This window comes from Bison bison, unplaced genomic scaffold (genome assembly GCF_000754665.1).
Source record: "Bison bison bison isolate TAMUID 2011002044 unplaced genomic scaffold, Bison_UMD1.0 scf7180017864174, whole genome shotgun sequence".
Taxonomy (NCBI): Eukaryota; Metazoa; Chordata; class Mammalia; order Artiodactyla; family Bovidae; genus Bison; species Bison bison.
Window position 1 is genome coordinate 2,773,274 of NW_011494746.1, and position 21,498 is coordinate 2,794,771.

General features: G+C 39.9%; 1 protein-coding gene across 3 annotated transcripts in view; it reads left to right on the top strand.

The window, feature by feature from the left end:
* The first annotated feature begins 7 nt into the window (after positions 1 to 7).
* Positions 8 to 21,498, top strand: part of FRMD6 (FERM domain containing 6) — an 88,947-nt gene continuing 67,456 nt past the window's right edge. For all 3 annotated transcript variants that reach the window (XM_010842266.1, XM_010842267.1, XM_010842268.1), the window contains exon 1: positions 8 to 135. The gene's annotated coding sequence lies outside the window, so the exon portion shown is untranslated. The remainder of the gene's footprint in view (positions 136 to 21,498) is intronic.

The window sequence follows — 21,498 nt, forward strand, 5'->3', positions numbered from 1 at the left end:
GGGCGGGGCGGACGCGGAGCGCTCGTCTGGCTGCCCAGGGCAAGGGGCTGAGAGAGTGGGGCAGGCGCGGCGCCGACAGGAAGGCAAGGAGAGCTGGGAATAGTCCGACGCCCGGTGCTGCGGACCTTCTCCGAGGTAAGAGCAGGAGCCGCGTACCCGGGGACTCCCTTAGCCAACCTCCAAGACTGGCCACCGCGCCCCGGCCGCTCATTCTGCCCCCTGCCGGCCGGGCGGCGGCGGCGGCGGCTGGACGGGACCTCGGGAGGGCTTCTGGAAGTCGCTAGCCCCAGCCCAGGCGGTGTCCCCTTCTCCGCGTCTTTCTTCTCCTTCTCCTCGCTCTCTCAGCTCTGGGCGTCGGGCACCGGACTGGAAGGAAGGTCGCTTCTCGGCGAGTCGGAGTTCGCCCACGCCAGGAAGGGAGGACGGGGCCTCGGGGCAGCCGAGCCGGGCAGCGAGGAAGGCGCAGAGCCTCGGGCAGCCTCTGCGGCGAGGGGGGAGGCCGGCCGGGACTGCGGGCTGCGACCCCGGAATCGGTGCTCGCGCTCGGCTCCCGGGTGGTCGGGCTGGGGACGCCTGCCCGTCACGCCCCGTTGCTGTGCCCGGGCGGCGGGGCCAGCTCTTGAGTCCCGAATTCCTGGGTGCCGCCTGTTGTGCGCGCGCCGGCCCGGGCAGCCCGGCTGCGGGAGGGGACTTGAGCGCGGCGTCTGTCCCACAGTCCCCGTAAGTCCCTGGTCGGGGGAGCCGGAGACTGAGCTCGCTCTCGGCGACGCCGGAAGGGGGCCTCGGTGGGATGGGAGTGGGGGGCGCGGCCTGCAGTAGTTGGGTTCCTGGAGGAGCTGGCGACGCGCAGGCCCGGCTCCGGGCCGAGGAGACCCCCAGCTTGTGCCCGAGGAGGGCCAGGAGCTGTCAGGGATGGACAGCTGGGGGCCATCCTAGTGAGGTCCACGGGAATTACAGCAGCCCTCTAGTCCCGGGACAGCATAATCTAATGGTGAGGGCGTTTTCTTGACGGCAGGAAGAAATGGAAAGCTGTCAAAATAAGCACATTTTAAAGTTGAGGTGAAAGTTGGCGAATTTTCAGGCAGTGCAGTTATTTAGTTAGTGTCCAAAGAAATATTAGCTCCTTGACATCCTTTTCGTTTGGAATTCTAGCAAAAATCTGTTTTGCCAGTATTTCCCTCAGGAGTTGTGCATTGCCCACAGCAGGGAAGGAAAACTTCAGCAAGCATTCTCAGGTTGCTTTTAACTTCAAGTTTGTGCTGTCTAACCTTTTAGAGTGTTCAGAAGAAGTACCTCTTGCTGGATTTCTCATGTAGGATTCCGTCTCTTTTTCTCTGGGACCTGGCAATGTTTGTTTATTGGTTTTTATAAGCATCTATATAAATTTAGTCCTTGCACGAAATACTCCCCCGTTGCCACAGGGTGTAGTTTAGGGATTAGAGAATTCTATTGGAGAAAGCTGCTAGTGGCTTCATTTTCCAAGAATGTAAGTCATTTCCTTTCTGTGATTTCAGGGAGTTGATATTTCACAGCATCAAAACTTTGTGGGGAAAATTTTCCGTAATACATCTGTCATTAAAAAGGCTTTTGACTTTTGGATTTCTCATCTTAGAACAGAGCATAAGTTTAGGCTTAGCACTGTTAAAGGATCATAAGTTTTTCAGAATCTACAGCATTATGAAACTATTGTAGAAAGTAATTTTAATAGGCACCAAAACCTACCGACCGCCTGCCGGGTAGAAGGTGGGGGAGGGGAGAAGAACAGAAGAGAGAGGCAGGAAAACAGATGCCTGTGCTGTTGTCCTTTGTAGTAAAAAAAAAAAAAAAAAAAACAACTTCTAGCACTTAATCATTTTTCCTTGGGTGTGGTTTTGAGAAATAGAAGTATTATGTTAAAAATGAAAATACTCCACAATATGAGACAGCTGACATTTGAATGCTCTTTCAGTATGTTTGTAAATATATTGGATTTATATTTCATATTAAAATGGACTTCTGGGATTATTAGATGAGAAGGGTCCCCCAGGGAATATCTGCTATCCAGTTATCTGCGGGATATCTTTTCCAGAAAGCAGACTGTCTGTAACATGAACTAATTCTCCGCGTCCCGCCCCCCCGCCCCCCAGCCCCCACTTTGAATTGCTTGTAAGAGTGCCTGAGATCTGACACTGATGGACCGCAGTAATCACCAGTTCTTGCAGGGCCCCAAACACTTCAAGGGACAGGAAATCTTTCTCTGCTTCTGCACCCCTCCTTTTTGGGGAGCAACAGGGGTGGGTAAGCTACTAGCTTCAAATACATAATTTGAACTTGAAAATTAAGATGCTCCTGGCTCTACCAGAAAACCCAATGGGCCAGAATAAAAACTGTTGCTTCTGAAAGGGAAATGTCCATGTGCTAGGTAATAAGTTTTAGCTACGACTTATTTAAAAATTCATTCAAATGGACTAGCTAAATTGGAAGGGGAGGTGGGGAAGTATAGAGCTTTTTGAGATTCTGAACTTTGTTTCCACTTTCGACTACACTTATAAAGCTTTTGGCTTTCAAAACTAATGACATAATAGACTCTATAGCCCTTTGTGGCAGATGCTTGAGATGAAAGTTTCAAACAGAATTGTTTTTGACTAGGCTATCAAGTTCAGAGTTTAGTGTAAATGAATCCTGTCTCACAACTAACTTTTTTGATAAAGGAATTCTTTGTAGTTTTCAACTTGGATGTTGCACATTTTGATTTCTGAGGCTGTGGGTTTAAAAAAAAGCTAAAACCTGCAAACAATTATTTTAATACATGAAAGCCCGTACCAAGAAAAAATTCAGTCCAGATGTAAAAATGTATGTGAATTTTAGATTTGTATGATCTCAACCAGTTTCCCCTTTTGTTGATGAGGCTGCCTGGATCCCAGATGGCATTTGCAAATTATCCCTTAGGTGGTTTTCAGAGTTCAGAACTAAATTTCACCAGCCTTCTCCAGTCATTTTAATATTGTCTCAAGTCTTCTAAAGGATAGAAGATTTTCTACATTTATGGAGAGATGAATTTTTCCTACTACTCATTAATACCAACCCCATAAATGCCCTGGTTTGGTAGATGAAGACTATGGGGAAACTGGAGGTATTATGTAATTATTATTATTTTAAAATAATATATTAAAAATACATTATTAAGAGGTACAGACCTCCAGTTTAAGTATTATGTATCCTTTGGGCAGAGTATAGAAGCTTTGGGTTTTGTTTATGCAGTTACAACTTCTTTTAAGGAAAAAAAAAGTTTTAAGTGTATTTACAATCTTCAATAGAATCTTGTTGTAACACAGTTTGAATGGTTTCTGATATAGCAATTGTATGACATTCTCAATAAGAAACAAGAAGCACAACTTACCAGAAAACTCAAGTGTTTTTTTATCTTGTACTCCCAATAACAGAGTTATAAAGGGTGTGTGTCATACATTAGCAATGATATATTTTTAGGATATCTTTGTATGATTATAGAATTATACATTTTGAGTGTTTGATTACATTGTAATTGTGTGTGAAACAATCTAGTGTAGGATGAGGGAAAGGAAAGATTTAGTGGAGAAATTTATGAGTGGTAAAATTTTAGTTAAAAAGTATCTTTCCTGAAACCCAAACAGGAAAAATGGTATTGTTGGCCTCTATAGTTAAACTTTGGTATAGGGAGTAGTTGAGAGGGCCTGTTGAATTGCACATTATCCTGAGGAAGAGGCTTTGGGGGCCTATAAAAATAAGTAGGAACAAGTTAAAGGGATAATTTGAGAGGAAGGAAGAAGTAGAAAATTGGGCATTGAATTGCAAGGAAAATCTAAACTTAGAAGGATGAGTATTGAGGTAAAGACTGAAGTAGGGAAAACTTTATATTTAAAAGTGGAAATTAAAGAATAAGATCTTCTCCGCTGTGAGAAAAAGGATTAGAACTGAGGTGCACTATAAGGTCTATATACAACATGAAGTAGTGCTCCTGTCCTGGAAACCTTGCCTGCGTTTGTGTTGAATCACTAGTTTGGTGTTATAAATATTGCATTCAGAGATTGGATGCTTATCTCTGTCCTTTCTTCCCCTACACCCCCATCCCACCACTTCACATTTCAAAGGCTGGAAGCATTTTCCATCTAAACTCTGATGATTTGAGAAATATTTAATTAGTTCTCTAGCATTTGAGAGATCTGCTAATGCCTACCCTCTATGCTCTGGGTCCAGAGGGACTCTCCAGCTGTAAGGGCTGAATTTATCATTAAGTTTTGAGTGAAAACAAGCAATCTGTGGTTCCAATTATCTTGTATGATTTAGTGGTGTCATTTCTTCCCATGGAACTTTGTGTCCTATCACTTTTCATATGTATCAAATGGACCAGTCATGCAGTATACAGTACTGATCAAAGAGGGATCACAGAACACTGGGGAAGGGAAAGAAAGCAGTGATCTGACGGCTGGTTGTATCACGTAAGGAGAAAAATGTGCCGAAACATTCACAGATGAGCCAAACCCTGCACAAAGGAGATGGCATTGTTTCTCCTTGGTGTTGTCTGGATCACAGCATTTTCTGGAATGCCCTTCCCCACCTATGTGACCTTACCCAGCAGAGTTTATCTATACAGCAAGAATCTAGGTAGAGATGTAGTCATTAACCAGGTCATTTCATTAATGCGATATAATGATAACTCTTGACCAAAAGTATCTACTTGGAGCCTCACTATTCCAATTAGATTATCTTTTGATGTTTTCAGATGTTTTCTAATAACATTGCCTTTGTTCACAGATGTTATAGAAGTTTGAGCAGTAATATTTTACTAGCATACGAAGATACATGGAAAACCAATATTTTATACTCCCTTACAGCCACAGTTTCATGTGAAGGAGGAAGTCATTATAAAAATCAAGCAAATTCTGCATGAAGATTTTAGAAAAATTAATGAAGCTTCTCATTTAACTTCTCAGGTAGTTCTTTGTCTGATTCACATTAGATGAAATGTAATTAATTTTCTCCCCCTCTGTTAGCAGCACTTATGCTGCCCAGTTTTAGTACATGGTTTTTGTTTGAAGAGAGTGGGTGTCCCTGTGGCTTTATTTCTTTGAACTTGTTACTCAGTAATTACATACAGCCAGAAAAATGCACTGATCAGAAGTATATAGTACAAAGTGATCACATTTAGGCAACCAGCATCCAAATTAAGAAACAGAACTTTTCCAGGTACACATCCCCTGCCCCCATGCTTCTCCATGCAGTCTTAAACCTTGCCCCAAGGATGACCACTATTCTGACTTTTATTGTCATGTTGTCGTTCACTTGCTATGTCCGACTCTTTGTGACCCTGGGACTGCAGCATGCCAGGCTTCCCTGTCCTCCACTGTCTCCTGGTGTTTGCTTAAACTCATGTCCATTGAGTTGGTGATGTTATTTTAACCTGTTATTGGGCTGCATTTAAATGCAATCAAATGAAAGTTCTTTTTCGTGTCTTCTTTAACCCAATATAGAGTCATGTCCAAATTGATCAAGGTAGCAGTACTTCTTTTTTCTTTTATTTCTGTGAATAAATATACTGAGTTTATCCATTCTGTTGGTAGACATTGGGTGGTCTGGGGCTGATCTGTGGGTCATGACCTTTTGATGGCTCAAGAAAGAGCACTTTGGAATTGAAAGAATAACCTTAAAATTAAAAAAAAAAAAAGCGGGGGGCAGGGGAGAAAGAAGAGTAAGAAAAAATGCATCAGAAACATGAGAGAAAAAAATACAATAACCTAGAAACACTAAAGACTCAAGTGTCTAGGTTCTGTCTAGGCCCACAGAATCCTAGTGTTTCAGGGACACATTTTGGAATATACAGCTGGTTGTTGCATTTCACTTGAGAGTTGGCAAGAAGGAAGGGACCTTAGGTGACAGCTAGCCCCTTCATGTTTTAGAGGTGAGGGGAACTAAAGATCCGAAAGACTGAGTGACTCGGAGTCTTACAGCTCACGAAAGCACCAAGAGTGGAAGCTGCTTCTGACTTGCAGTTTCCTTTAGACTACTGCCATCTGAAGGCTGGAACTCAGCCCCTGACTCTCTGATCCAAGCAGTGAATCCACTGGCCTGGAGGATGGGGTGCCCTTTCCTGAGCCACACAAAAATGTCCTATGGCTCTATTCGGATAGAGGCAGACCTACCCAGAGGAAAGGGAGCTGTGGCCAGTGAAGCAGAATTGCACTTCCTCAAGCCTACTGTGTCTCTGCCCCCTACACAGAACCCTTGGAATTTTTCTTTAATCCCCTTTTCCTTCTGCCCTCTGTCTTAGGGCTCTCCAGTGAGACTTTGGGTTGTAAATGCCAAGTAGGTGGTATCTTGAGGTCCTTCCTGGCTCATTGTTTTATTCATCCATGAATAGTCTAGCGTGCATGCTAAGTCACTTCAGTTGGGTCTGACTCTGTTCGACCCCATGGACTGTAGCCTGCCAGGCTCCTCTCTGTCCATGGGATTCTCTAGGCGGGAATGCTGGAGAGGGTTACCATGCCCTCCTGCAGTGGGTCTTCCCGACCCAGAGATCAAACCCACATCTCTTACGTCTAACCTGCGTTGACAGCACGTCCTTCACCGCTAGTGCCACTGGGAAGCCCATATGGTCTAGGATGCACCCTAATTTCAAAGGACTGCTTTCTAAATATTTCCAGAAGTTTATTCTTGGGAATAAGAATATATGTAAATACACATACATTTTTGCTTCTTCTTGCCCTTATGTCCCCTCTTCTATACACTTTTCTCCTCTATGCCCCCTAATCCCATCAACTTATCATTTCTTAAATATCCTTGGAAATATCCAGTTTCTGGTTTCTGTCTACTGAAAACAACAGTGAATATCTGATGCTGAACTCTATGGCTATCCCCAGGAAGAACTTATTGTAAAGCATAGGGTTATGAGAAATCTAATAGATAAAGTGCTTGTGAAGGAAGACTTTTTTTTTTTTTTTTCCCGCATGTGTCCCTCAAGAGAAAAAATACGTTTTCATGTTTTAAGAAAAGACTCAGAATTTCAACTTAGGCTCATTAGCAAGATGGGGAAAAGGTTAAAAAAAAAACCACAAAACCTGAAGTTTTATAAATGGGAGTAAATAATATAGCCTGCCCAGATCAGATATTGCTTATAAAAGCAAAAACAGCATATATGATTTTAAAAAATAAAAGATACTTGGGAAAAGAATGTTCAACATAGGGCCTGACAAGCTATTCACTGAAATTACTACAGAAAAGTGTAATAAGTTCTGAAGGCAAGATGGAAAAGAGGCAGTAAAATATAAATGTTAAGAACAAGATTTTTGAGATTAGTTCCCTGGGGTCCAAATCTAGGCTCCACTGTTCTCCAGTGTGTACTCCTTAGGGAAGCTATTTCCCTCTCTAAACCTCTTTTTCCTCATCTATAAAATGAAGATAATAATAGCAGCTATCTCATAGGCTTGTTTTGATTAAGTGCAGTAACAGATGTAAAGCGAGTGGCAGTGCATGACATAGTAAACGAAGTTAGTGCTTGTTTAAGACAAAAAGAAATGATGTATAGGAAGATTTCTAGTTCTTGGAAGTCCCTAAGTTTCTGTTTACAAGCAATTGTTCACAGGTTTTGTATTTTGATCACATTAAATAGGCAACAAATCGTAATATTTCTCAGTCACAGATGTTGGGCAATCTATACTATTGCACTAAGAACAGCTGGCCTGTCCCACTGATCTCTAATTGATCAAGTTATTTTTCTTAACTCCTATTTCCAGCAGTCTCATTCCCCCAACTTCTGCCTGCTTGCTAATGATTTCTTTCCAGCTGCCAAAAAGTAAATTCACAGAGTTTAGAAATTCTCTTTGTAACAAATAATGTTATACAAAGTACTTTTAGACTTAAGGAGTACCAGTGGTCCATGTCTTTTTATCTTGTACCCTGTAGATTTCATGTGAGTCCTTTTTAAGAAAGCCACTATTACTGGAATGAGGCAATTATTATTCCTCCAGCCCCAACCCCTACCATTATCACAGTTTATATAATGTGGGTCAGACCATGTTACGATTTTCTGTTAGGCCCAAAGCTTAAGATTTTTAAACCATTCATTCAAAAAAAAAATAATAGTCTGAAAGTTTCAAAGAGATATTTAAGAAAAACAAATTAAGCACATTAAAAAGACATTTACATCTAACTAGCATAGTTACATGCAGTACTCTTGCCTGGAAAATCCCATGGGTGGAGGAGCCTGGTAGGCTGCAGTCCATAGGGTCGCTAAGAGTCGGACACAACTGAGCGACTTTACTTTGACTTTTCACTTTCATGCATTGGAGAAGGAAATGGCAACCCACTCCAGTATTCTTGCCTAGAGAGTCCCAGGGATGGCGGAGCCTGGTGGGCTGCTGTCTATGGGGTCGCACAGGGTCGGACAGGACTGAAGTGACTTAGCAGCAGGAGCAGCATAGTTACAAACCCAGTCAAAATAGGCACAGGATGCTCCAGAATAATCATGGAGTATCGTTCATTAAAAGGAGAGCATATACCTCAGATAACCCTGTGCCCTGTTATGTGTTGTATAATATCTTAAACTTAATAAACCTAGTACTTTAAAAATGTTCACCAAGTCCATCAAAAAACAGCTTTTACTTCTGCATGAAGTACTGAGTACTGTGCTGACTGCTTAGTGCAAATCCTGCAGAATTGTTTCTTATCTAGGTGGGAGAGTGAAATATATGTGTTTGGAGATGTATTAGATGTTTCCCGGTAAGGACTAAGTGGACTCCTGGAGGAGAACTAATGGCCAAAGGCTTAGTGGCTCTGGCTTCCCTGGGGCTGCTGCATTTGTGTTGGGTCAGGAGGTCAGGCTCGGATCTTTGTAGTCTTCAAATACAAAGAAATTTTTTTAGGAGCAACAAAAATGTTCAGGATTTGGTAAAAGTCTCAAATTTTAGAAGAAAATAATGAAATTGAAATTATTAAATGTTTAATTAGATTCATTCATTCATTTAACATAATACATGCCATCTGTGTGCTAGGCATTGTTCTAGACCCCAGAGCTACAGACAGTGAACAAAATAAAGAAAAGAAGTCCGGCCTTTGTAGAGCTTATATCCTATTAGGAACTAAACACTGAACATAACAAAGCTATATAGTAGTTTAGAGAGTAGTAAGTGTGTTTGGAGAAAGATAAAGTAAAGCAAGGTAAGGCACATTAGACGTGCTGAAGAAGAAAAGCAGGGCCTTTGGCAATTTCAAATAATGTGGTCATGGTAGGGCTCCCTGAGAAGGTGATTTGAGGGAGGAAGTTGGCCATGCAGAGATACCTGGGCAAGAGAGTTCCATCAGAGGGACCAGTGAAGGCCTCGGGCAGAAGTGTGCTTGGTCTGTTCCAGGACCAGCGAGAAGGCCACGAAGTAGTAGTAGATCACGTTATGGATGTTTGGGGGGCTCATCATGTAGGTCTGCCTGGTGGACCATTATAAGAACTTCAGCTTTTACTCTGAGTGAAACGAGAAGTCACTAGAGAGTTTGAAGCAGAGAAGCAAGGTGCCTTGACTTGCATTTTAATAGAATCACCAACCACTGTGTTGAGATAGAAAAATAGAGTGGGGTGATCAAGGCTGGAAGCAGAGACAAGTTAGCAGCTGTTCACAATAATCCAGTTGCGAGACACCACTACCAGTAGAGGAGGTAGTGAGAACTGACCAAGATTTATTTTACAGGTAGAACCAATAAGATTTCCTGGCCAACTCTTTGAGGAGTATCATAGAGAGATCAGAGGAAGGATAACACCAAAGCTTTTTGTATAGTTATGGAGTTGTCATGAACTGAGATGGGGCTCTAATGGAGGAACTGGTTTGGGAAAGATAACCAAAAGCCATCTGAACATGTTATGTTCAGCTTCCAAGCAGAGAAGTTGAGCAGCTTGTTGGATTCAGGAATCTGGAGTTTAAGGAAGAGGTCCAAGCTAGAGATAGAAATTTGGAAGTCGCCAGCAGACTTTGGATGAAATCATATAGGGAGTGTATGCAGACAGGGAAAACAGTCCATGAACCAAAGCTTAGGTCATATCAGTATTTATAGTTTGTGGAAAAGAAGAAATTTCATAAGAATGTACCTTAAGCCAAAGGAAATACGCACATATTTCTGACATAGTGGACCTAATTGTTTCCATTCTCTAAGTAATAGTGTTATTATTAGTAGATTTTAATTCTTTTGACCCATACTATGTGAGGAAGGAACTATGAGTTACCTTTTCTGTGATGAAGGACTTGGGCTGAGCCTGAGGTACTTCAGGCTCTAGAGGGTGAGTTGATAAGGTGCTAAGTTGCTTCAGTCCTGCCTGAGTCTTGGCGACCCCGTGAACTGCAGCCTGCTAGGCTCGTCTGTCCATAGGATTCACTAGGCAAGAATACTGGAGCGGGTTACCATGCCCTGCTCCAGGAGATCTTCCCATCCTAGGGATCGAACCTGCCTCTCTTACATCTCCTGCATTGGCAGGTGGGTTCTTTACCACTAGTGCCACCTGGGAAGGAACAAGTAAAGATTACTGAGAAGGAGCAGTCGGAGGGACAAGAGGGAAATTAAAAGAATATACCTGAAGTCAATAAAGAAGGAAACTCAGGGAGGAGAGAGTGAATCAGTGATGTCATGTCAAGTAGCTTGAAGACTGAGAGTTGCTTATTGGATTTAGCAACCTCAGGGTCACTGGTGAACTTGACAAGAGTTATGATAGTGGAGGAATAGGGACAAAAACCTGATTGGAGTGGGCTCAAGAATGAAAAGCCAAGCCTCAGAATGTGAGAAAATAGTAACAAATGAAACAGAGGATTAATTTCCAAAATATACAAGCAGCTCATAGAACTCAATACCAGAAAAACAAACAACCCAGTCAAAAAGTGGGAAAAAGACCTAAACAGACATTTCTCTAAAGAAGACACACAGATGGCTAACAAACACATGAAAAGATGCTCGGCATCGCTCATTATTACAGAAATGCAAATCAAAACTACAATGAGATATCACTAACACCAGTCAGAATGGCCATCATCAAAAAGTCTGCAAACAATAAATGCTGGAAAGGGTGTAGAAAAAAGGGAACACTCTCGCTGTTGGTGGGAATGTAAATTGATACAGCCGCTGTGGAGGGTGGTATAGAGATTCCTTAAAAAACTAAGAATAAAACCACCAATATATGCTTAGGAGTGGGACCCAGCAATCCCACTCCTAAGCATATACCTGAGGAAACCAAAATTGAAAAACACACAAGTATCCCATTGTTCATTGCAGCACTATTTACAATAGCTAGAACATGGAAGCAACCTAGATGTTCATCGACATATGAATGGATAAGGAAGGTGTGGTACGTATACACAATGGAATATTACTTAGCCATAAAAAGAAACACATTTGAGTCAGTTCTAATGAGGTGGATGAACCTAGAGCCCATTATACAGAGTGAAGTGAGTCAGAAAGAGAAATATCGTATTCTAACACATATATATGAAATCTAGAAAAACGGTACTGAAGAATTTATTTACAGGGCAGCAGTGGAGAAATAGACATAGAGAATAGACTTATGGACATGGGGAGAGGTGAGGAGAGGGTGAGATGTATGGAAAGAGCAACATAGAAACTTACATTACCATATGTAAAATAGATAGCCAATGGGAATAGGGCTCTGATCAATCTAGAGGGATGGGATGGGGCGGGAGATGGGAGGGAGGTTCAAAAAGGAGGGAATATATGCATACCTATGGGTGATTGATGTTAAGGTTTGACAGAAAACAACAAAATTCTGTAAAGCAATTATCCTTCAATTAAAAAATAAATTTTAAAGAATCAGAAAGGAAGAAGTAAAATTAAAAAAAAAAACCTTATTAAGACAATTCTTATTTTCAGTTAAATTTCTTACACTACAAATATTCAGTATTGTAAGTGAATATATTTTAATATGTCTGATAAAATGTGGGTAGGGACTTCAGAATGCTGGAGGTTATGAGGGTCTTCAACAGGTTCTGACAGAAATGGGGAGCCTCTGAGTTTCCCACTAATAGAGTTATGGTAGAATCATTTTGTTTCTAGTGACATGTTCTTTAATTCAACCCATGATCATTTCTTATTGAAAGGATACAGTAGAGCCAAGGTGACACATGATAGATTTGAGTTGACCAGTCTACACATCATGGTACCCCTACAGGCCTGAAAACTTTCATTCATGGAGTGGATGACTCAGGTTAGGGGTTCCCAGAGACCAGAGCAAATTGAGTAGTAGAAACATTGCTTGTTTAATGTTTCTTTTATACTTTGATGACTTTCATTGTGAATATTATTTCAAGGCATGTGATTAAGCAATTTTCATAGTTCTGTATTTTATATCATAATTATGCACTAAGAATTTTCTCACCTGGGAATTACCTTTGGATTATAATTCTAACTTTCTGTAATACTGTCATCAAAACGAATCAACAAGTCTCTGATACTAATTATCTTTTGTTTCTCTAAGCTTATTGAAATGCTAAAGCATAGGCCTTTAATGCTTAAGTATTGTTTTTGGATAGTTAAAAGCTTATAGTGATTGGTAGAATTAAAACATTGTTACATTTATTTGAGTGCTACTTGGTAATAAAAGTATACTGTATAGTAAGTCTTTAGAAAGTTGCTAATTATGGGAAAATGCTGGAAAGGGTATGAACTTTTCCTTTGTAGTAGATTATGGCACATGTTTTTTGAGAAGTGGAGCTCCAGTGATTATATGTGTGTTTCTAGTGGGTTGTGGTATACACATATAATGTCAGCATTCTCTTAGGTCCTGCTCATCAACACTGTTTTATTACTGTCATTTTGAATGTTATTTCAGCTGAAGCTTATAAGTCACTCTTCAGTTAATTAAATGAAAGAAATTGGCCTGTAACAGAGAAATACTTACACAAGGCCAATGTGAAATAATTTGGCAGTGCTGAGTGTATTACATGATAAATACTGGTGTGTGCAGAGGTATAAAACTAAGCAAATTATGAAATAAATGTGAAATCTCCTAAGTCGGTGACTGCAGGATGAAGTCCAGATCTCTCGTCGTGGAATTCCACATGGCAAAGCAGTGTTGCGAGCCTGTGGTGCACCAGCAGGATTGGCTGCAAACATGTTTTGGTTTTAACATGGTGTTGAAAACATTTATTTTCTAGCATTTAAAAACTGAGAAATTTTAAATTAAAAAAAAAATTGAATTTTACACCTTTTGTTAAAAAATTGGGAGGTGTGTCAGCGATCTGTTGGAGCAATATAACAGCTTCCCTTTTTATATGGGTGTGTGCTCCACAGTCCCCACTGTCCCCAGCAGAGATCCTCTTGCTTCCAACATTGAGGCCAAATGGCTGTTGGTGTTTTTCATCCTGCAGGCTTCACTCCTTTGTTAACTGCTCCTGTCAGTGAGTGAGTTTGCTACCCTTCTGTTGTAGATACTTATTTCTAGTGTCATCGCAAAGCTCCTTGTCTATCCAAATGGTTCTCCTCTTTGTCCTGTCCAGCACATACACACTTAGTCTGGGTCCTGCATCCTCCACTCCTTCCGCTGAACTGAGCTGTTTATTGCCTGTATCATTTCGTGGGAACCAAGCACGTGCTGTTGTGTACAATCACATATACAACCTTTTATATGTATATACTGACTTCTCAACTGTGTTAGAAATCTCTTGAGGACAGCAACTGTATCTTTCAATTTACTAGTGCCTATCAAAATTTTAGATTTAATAGATTAACTATTGTTCAGATTTAGCTTCCAGTATATGGTCATGTATGATTATGATGCTGTAAAAAGATGAGAAAATAGTAAAATCTTGTATAAAATCTACTTCTTCAGATAAGCTTTTCTTAATTTACTGTGTCCATTCCTCTGTAGCTTTGTAACCACATTTATGTACTCTAATTGAGTATTAATTCACTAAACACCTCATTTACTGCCAATTCTCTGATTCAGTGACATAGATGGATGAAGTTTCCAAGTATATAGGTCATTATACATACCATTTTATTTATTTTAGACCTGCCTCTGAAGGCTATTGTTTTGCACATCTTATTTTCCCATTCATTTGGCAAATAGTGTGTCCACTATATGGGAAGCCTTGCAGGGGTGTGAACCTAACCAACATGATGGTACCAGCTCTTCAGAAGCTTTGACCCTTCAGCTGGAAAGGCAGCTTTAAATAAGGGAGTATATAATTGTTCAATTTTGATAAGTGTTACTAAGAAGTAGGGCATTCTCTGAGATCTTATAACAGAGCACTGTGATCTGGAGGCCAGGACTATATTGCGGAATATGACACAACTGAATTCTAAACTCCTTGATTTTTCATAATTCCATAGCAGTTTGTAAAATATTCTGAAGGTTAAAACTTTACCTTAAAACAAATAAATAAAAGGGCAATTTCTTTAACAAAATAAGAACTTAAAAAAAAAAAACACTTTTCTAAAGGATATACCATTGGCTATAGATCTTTCATTAATGATAAGGAATTATAACTTATAGCACTTAGAAGGCAATGGCAAGCCACTCCAGTACTCTTACCTAGAAAATCCCATGGATGGAGGAGCCTGGTGGGCTACAGTCCATGGGGTCGCTAAGAGTTGGACACGACTGAGCGACTTCACTTTCACTTTTCACTTTCACGCAATGGAGAAGGAAATGGCAACCCACTCCAGTGTTCTTGCCTGGAGAATTCCAGGGATGGCAGAGCCCGGTGGGCTGCTGTCTATGGGGTCGCACAGAGTCGGACACGACTGAAGAGACTCAGCAGTCTTTGTTTGATACCTAAGTTGAACTCTGAATATATAAGCAAAAAAAAAAATGGGTTGGAAATTTCAGAAATAGCTAACTTGCAAAACAATTTTTGTTTTATGAAATGGGCTTTCAAAAATAATATATAAAAAACTAAACTGATTTATTCCCTTGAGACTAGTTAGTGGATAGTACTTTTATACTTCCAAGCCCATGACTGAGAAATATGAATGGGTATATCTGTCTGATCTTGGAGTGAGGTAACGTGGTGTTGTGAAAACCCTTAGCTCTATAGTCAGTGACAAATGTGAGCCAAAAAAGAGTGGAATTTTGTGTGGTTGCATATATTTTATTACAACAGACATGCTTTAAGTATTTTTTTCTAAAAAAATAGGATTTTATGCTTAATCTATTGAACATCGTGGTAAAATTTAATTGTTTGCATGGTTTATTGTCACACTGAAACAAAGGTCAGCTGCACTGGTGCCATTTCTGAAGTCTTTGTTAAGAAACTCATGTTACTTGTAATTATAGAAGATAATTCAGAAAAATCAACATGATTAAGGAAATTTTAGTTCAAATAAACTGAAGATTCTTAAATGTGATCTTAAAGAAATGCAAGGCGATCAGATCAGGGAGACGTTTTTAAGAAATGTCAAGCGTCCTGTGGAATTTAAAATAAATTCCAAATAAGTATGTTTAAAATAAAGCCTTTTTATCTTCAAATATTGATTAACCAAGCCCACAATCATTTTCAAATCAGTGGAAAGGCTGTTGAACTGATGATTTGTAATTTACTAAATTATTTGCTTTTACTGATGCCTGGAAAGTGAAAGTGAAAGTCGCTCTTTCACTTTGGGGCCCTGTATAGTCTGTGGAATTCTCCAGGCCAGAATATTGGAGTGGGTAGCCTTTCCCTTCTCCAGGGGATCTTCCCAACCCAGGGATTGAACCCAGGTCTCCCACATTGTGGGTGGATTCCTTACCAGCTGAGCCACAAGGGAAGCCCAAGAATACTCAGTAACCTATCCCTTCTCCAACGGATCTTCCTGACCCAGGAATCGAACTGGGGTCTCCTGCTTTGCAGGTGGATTCTTTACCAACTGAGCTATCAGGGAAGCGCAAATAAATAAATAAAGGAAGGTAAGCATTTCTTTCCTTCAGCTAGATTTTCTAGCACCATAGTAACGTATATCTGTAGCACATTTTGTATTTTAAGTGGAACTTTTGCTTGTTTACTTTATTTGATCCTCAAAGTACTAGTCTCCATGTTTTAGATAAGGAGGTTAAATGACTTGTATGACTTGATGCCCTTACCTGATTCACCTCGTGACAAAACCAGAACATGATACTCTTCTGTCTCTGAGACCTGAGGTTTTTTTGCCACCTCAGTCATAGCCACTCTTGATAAAACATTTCGGGAGTGTTTGCAACATACGATACAACATTTTGATTTGTTGTTGTTGTTGTTTGTTTTTTAGCCGCCTTATGTAAGTTTAGTTTCTGCCAGATACTAAGTCAATTTGTGGTCCTGAATTAGCTTACACTAATTTTACCATAATTTTTGGGTCACTCTGAGCTAGGTAGGAAAATCTTTTCAAACATATTCTACTTCCCATGATAATGCATTAAACCTGGCACAAAATTCCAGATCATCAGATTTTGTCTTAATAAAGCAAGATATGCATGAAATTGCACACTGTCAATCCTTTGTTCAGAACAACTATTATCTTGGAAAAAAAACTCTATTTAAGTTGTAGGATTGGTTAATAAAAGAGAAATTAAAATATTTTTTTTGGAACGATTGCACATTATGTATTTAAAGGTAAGACATTAAATACAATTGCCTGATTTCTCTTTAGAACTGTATAATCTTTAAATTGAAATAAAGAAGGCTCTGAAGCTTGAATGAATAGTGCTAATGTTTCATGGAAGCATATCTACTATACTCACATCTGTAGGGAGTTTTACTTACATGTGGACTCTTTAGAAGAAATATAATTTAGCACGAGAACCTCTGCAATTCATCTTTTATTCAACGATCATTTATGTGCCAGGCAGTTTGCTGGAAATTCAGTGCATGGACGTGTCCTCTATATAGCGGTCCCCAACCTTTTTGGCACCAGGGACTGGTTTCATAGAATACAGTTTTTCCCCAGACCTGGGGAGGGTGGTCTGGGGATAACTCAAGTGCATTACCAGAGAAGGCAATGGCACCCCACTCCAGTACTCTTGCCTGGAAAATCACATGGACAGGGGAGCCTGGTGGTCTGCCGTCTATGGGGTCGCACAGAGTCAGACATGACTGAAGCGACTTAGCAGCAGCAGCAGCAAGTGCATTACATTTTTGTGCACTTTGTTTTTATTGTTATTGCATAAGCTCCACCTCAGATCAGCAGGCATTAGATTCCAGAGGTTGGGGACTCCTGCTTGTAGAAGTTAGAGCCTGAATGATGAGAGGAGAAAGACAAACAAATGAACACTTGAACCATGCAACAAGTGAAATACTACCTATTAAAAATTCTGCTATTGCAATTTTTGTCTACCAAGAAATTTTCTTTTGCCTTTCCAGAATTCTTACTGGATGATAAACTTTGTAAACATAAAAGACCAACATTTATTTTTACTTAGTATTCTTTAAAATTACAGATCTATTTTCAAATCACTGTGACTTCCTACATTTTAATTCTAAGGTCTGTTTTAAACTTTTTGAAGCCATTGATTTAGCCAGTTTACCTAATGTATTGTTTCACTTTTGATTATACCCTGCATCATCCAGCAAAGGGTTTGGGATGATGTATTACTTAACCCCGAAGGCACTTTAGTGAACATGTAGATTCATTAAAATTTTTTAAATCAACTTTATTTATTGTAATTATATACAATAAAGTCCACAAATTTTAAATAGAAAATTTTGTGACTTTTGACAAATGTATGTAATCAGTGTCACAAGATAAAGATAATTTTTGTCATACCAAAAAGTTTTTTTACAGCTCCCTTTTAACTTCTCCTCACCACTACCCCCGGCAACCACCACTTCCTCTCTGCCTTTTCTCCTTACCTCCCCATCCCTGACAACTTCTCACCTTTAGTTTTGCCTTTTATACAATTTTATATAAATAGAATCATGTGGCATGTAGTTTTCTCTGCCTTCCTTTTATATCTGGCTTCTTTCACTTAGCAAAATATTTTTCAGATTCATCAGTTTTGTTGCATGTCAGTAGTTCCTTTTTATTGTTGGATAGTTTTCAGTTGTTACAATATGGTTATTCATTCATCTGTTATTAATGGATATCTGGATTGTTTCCAGTGTGGAACTATTATGAATGAAGTTACTATGAACATTCATGTGTAAGTCTTTGGTGGAATATCTTTTCATTTCTTAAGGCAAATACCTAAGAATGAGATATCTGAGTTACATGGTAAATTAATTTAATTTTATGAAAATTGTCAAATTGTGTTCCAAGGTAACTGTACCATTTAACATTCCCACCAGTGGTATCTAAGAGTTCTAGTTGCTCTAAATTCTCAACAAGACCTGGTATTCAGTCTTTTCATTGTAACCATTCTATTGAGTGTGTAGTGGTAACTCACTGTGGTTTTTGTTTACACTTTCCTAATGACAATAATATGGAATATCATTGCAAATGTTTATTTGCTGCTTCTATATCTTCTTTGGAGAAGTAACTATTTAAATCTTTTGGCCATACTTTTAAGAGAGTTATCTTCTGTTGGTTGTAAGACCTATTTATATATACTGGATTGAGTCTTTAATCAGAGAAGAGATTTTAAAATGATTTTCTCAAGCCTGAGGATTGCCTTGTTATTTTTATGTGACTTTCAAAGAGCAGAATTTTTTATTTTAAAGAAGTCCAATTTCTCTTTTTTTGAAAATGTTTCATGATTTTTTGTCCCCTAAGAAATAGAGGAAAACAATAGGATGGGAAAGACTAGAGATATCTTCCAAAAAATTAGAGATACCAAGGGAACATTTCATGTAAAGATGGGCACAGTAAAGGACAGAAACAGTATGGACCTAACAGAAGCAGAAGATATTAAGAAGAGGTGGCAAGAATACACAGAAGAACTATACTGACCTGGATAACCACAGTGGTGTGATCATTCACTTAGAACCAGACATCCTGGAGTGTGAAGTCAAGTGGACCTTAGGAAGCATCACTATGAACAAAGCTACTGGAGGTGATGGAATTCCAGCTGAGCTATTTCAAATCCTAAAAGACGATGCTGTTAAAGTGCTGCACTCAATATGCCAGCAAATTTGGAAAACCTAGCAGTGGCCACAGGACTGGAAAAGGTCAGTTTTCATTCCAATACCAAAGAAGAAGCAATGGCAAAGAATGTTCAAACTGTCATACAATTGTGCTCATTTTACGGGCTTCCTTGGTAGCTCAGACGGTAAAGCGTCTGCCTTCGATGCAGGAGACCTGGGTTCAATCCCTGAGTTGGGAAGATCCCCTGGAGAAGGAAATGGCAGCCCACTCCAGTATTCATGCCTGGAAAATCCCATGGACCAAGGAGCCTGGTGGGCTACATACAGTCAGTCCATGGAGTCGCAAAGAGTCAGACATGACTGAGCGACTTCACTTCACTTCACTTACATGCTAGCAAGGTAATGCTCAAAATTCTTCAAGTTAGGCTTCAACAGTACATGAACCGAGAACTTCAGATGTACAAGCTGGATTTAGAAAAGGCAGAGGAACCAGAAATCAAATTGCGAACATCCATTGGATCATAGAAAAAGTAAGGGAATTACAGGAGAAGGGGGCAACCGAGCATGAGATGGTTGGTTGGCATCATCCACTCAATGGACATGAGTTTGAGCAAACTCCGGGAGATGATGAGGAACAAGGAAGCCTGGTGTACTGCAGTTCATGGGATCACAGAGAGTCAGACATGACTGAGTGACTGAATAACGGGCAACAAGAAACCCAAGATCACAAAGATCTTCTTCTAGAAATTTCTGTAAGTTTTGTAGTTTTAGCTTTTACACTGGGATCTGTAATCCATTTCAAGTAATTTTTGTATATAGGTTGAGGTTAATTTTTTTCCATGACGATGTCTAATTATTCCAGCACCATTTTTCGAGAGTTCATTCTCATTGAATTTCCTTGGCACCTTTGTCAGAACTCAAATGACTTTTTATGTATGGCTCAATTTCTGGACTGTTTGTCCCATTCCATTGATCTAGATGTCTGTCTCTAGGCCAATATAATACTGTTTGGTTTCTGTTCGTATCCTTTATAATAAGGCTGACAATCAGCTAGTAAGTCTTCTAGCTTTGAATGTGAGTTGTGAGAGCAGAAATCCTTGTCTTGTTTCCAGTATTAGGGGAAAACCATTCAGTCTTTCAGTGTTAAGTATAATATTAGCTGTAGGTTTTTCATGAACTGTCATGACTTCTTACACTCTTAGAGCAAATAATTTCCAAATTCTAGGCAGATTAATTCCTGACCCTAACTGGAAGATGTTTTTGAAAGAATCTTGACAGAATTTCAGCTGTATAGAATTTTATCTCCTGAATTTCCTGAGACTTTTACTGAAGTTGGAAAGCCAGTAGATAACTTACAAGTTTCCAAATCTTGTGTTAGAAAAGGAATTCTTCTCCAGCCTTCCCTAGAAAGCCTGTGTCTAGGACCAATACCATGTTTTTTTAATTCACTCTTCCAAATAAGAGTCATGAAGCAAAAGAAACACCTCTCTTCTAATGAATGTGTTTTGAACACTTGAATAGTTTTGCCTCTGGACCTAAGATGAGATGATTCCACGGCAATTATTGGCAAAATATAGCCTTTTGTGGGGGGTAATGCAGTGACGTACTATTGGTCTTATTCACTTGTCCTGCTAGAAGTGATGCAGTGTGACCTTGGAGTAAACTGCTCATCTGGTTTCTCTAGGATAAAAGTGTGTAGGTCAGTCTCAGGACTAGGTAGGTGCCTTCTCAGCATGGTTAGGGATGTATAGAAAAGCAGTCCTGAGCAGAGGCAGGGTGGTTCCTGTTTGTTTGTTCGATTGGTTTGCTTGTTTGTTTTTAACATTAACCTTCAAGACCACGCTGTGGTTCCATTTTTCATAGAAGACTAACGTTGTTAGTGTAGGGTAAGGTGTAATTCTGATTTCCTTCCTCCACACCCTTTAAAAATCAATCTTTAAGTCTTTCTCACAGCTTTAGAGGATGATTACTGTAAGAAGGAGTGCTCTCTTTTGGCAACAAGCAAGGGGGTTACACAGCACAGACCAGAAAATCCAATGAATAGGCAGGTCAAATGGGTTATTTAGTGATTCACTACTGGGGTTTGTTGACTTCACACACCAGGAATCCCAGAGGTTCAATGTTAAGTGGCTTTTATTTCTATTCCCTTTGGAATATGTGGGTAATAATTTAATTGACCTTGGTTCTTATTTTATTTCAAAGTCCTAGTTGAGAAGTTCCAGAAATAAGGCCTGTGGATTGGTATATGGGAAATAGAATGTTAGTATATAGCTAAGTACCACTGGAAAATGAGATTGCACACTTGATGAAACTGACAAATTCATGGTAGCTGTCTTCCAGAAGCTACGGGAATTAAACACTGGATGGCAGGTAGGGGAGAGCCAGCTTCTCATCGATGATTCCTTTAGGAAAGACCTAAGGCTGCAGCCCTGACTCCCAGTGAAGTTCCCCATATCAGTCTTAACAGTCTTGGATTCATGTTTCTCCAGAATAATACTGGCCACTTCCATCTCCTTAGAGTAGA